Source organism: Octopus bimaculoides, chromosome 24 (genome assembly GCF_001194135.2).
Source record: "Octopus bimaculoides isolate UCB-OBI-ISO-001 chromosome 24, ASM119413v2, whole genome shotgun sequence".
Taxonomy (NCBI): Eukaryota; Metazoa; Mollusca; class Cephalopoda; order Octopoda; family Octopodidae; genus Octopus; species Octopus bimaculoides.
The window spans coordinates 25,284,904-25,286,055 of NC_069004.1; positions in this window are offsets into that span (position 1 = coordinate 25,284,904).

Genomic DNA, 1,152 nt, shown 5'->3' on the forward strand with positions numbered 1-1,152 from the left:
CTACTGCGCCGCAGCACCTGGGACATGTGTCTTTCTACTGTAGCCCCAGACCGATTAATACCATCAATCTACAGAGACATAATTAAATCTACCATGTTTATATACATACGCACACATACACACACACGTACATACACACATATACAACCGCGTGAGGTTGGGTTTGAATGATGTAACAGCACGTTGTCAACATTTAATAGTAACTTTTATTTCACAACGTGAGTCATTTTCAGGTTGGTCATGAATTAGAAAGTTTCCAAAGTCAACACAATTGAAAGGATAATTTTGTAGCATTCATAAATAGTTGATAACAAAAGCCCGGTATTTAAGCTTGCCAAGAGAGGAGTCAATATACACAATAGATTCATATCGGCCAACTACTACGCAATATTCAGGTTGAGTAAGAGTCGTGTAAATAACTATATTAACAGTAAGAAAGAGTACTGAGCTGGACTGCGGATTATCGCACACTGAAGATTGTTGCTAAAAATACATACTAATAGTAACCCTTTGAACAGAGACGTTCCTGAAGAATCTAGAATGGACTATCACGTGAAGAAGTCTGGCTGCTGATTGGTCCTTAACTTGGCCTCTCACGTGAACAAAGGTTGTGCTACGTCGTGAAGTTTACTTCGAATTCTGACGATTCGGTTTTGAGCCTTGCTACAATTGCAAGACCAAAAACCTTAACCACGCCACCATAACTATGTCCATTTTGCAACGATTCAACAACTCTGAGAACGTCTTAGTTTTAGTTCTTAGATAAACATATTGCAAGAATGGCTCTCCAACGCCATATTGTATTTCAATAGTTGTGTTATGACACTTCTATAAACATTTGATGGGAATAATCTTACAGAAATACTAGCAGTGTTTACTTAACGACTCTAGGCTACGTAACAGATCTATTGATGTGGAGTGGATACTGGATATCGATCGATTCTTTCTATTTACAAATTGTTCCTCTGTGTATTAATATTCCCAGAAGTGGAATTTTTCTTCCCCACTTTCTCCTTTCTCTCTCTCTTTCTCCCCCTCTCTCCCAATCTATCTATCTATCTATCTATCTATCTATCTATCTATCTATCTATCTATCACTCTTTCTTTCTCACTCATGCAGATATATATATATATATATATATATATATAAAT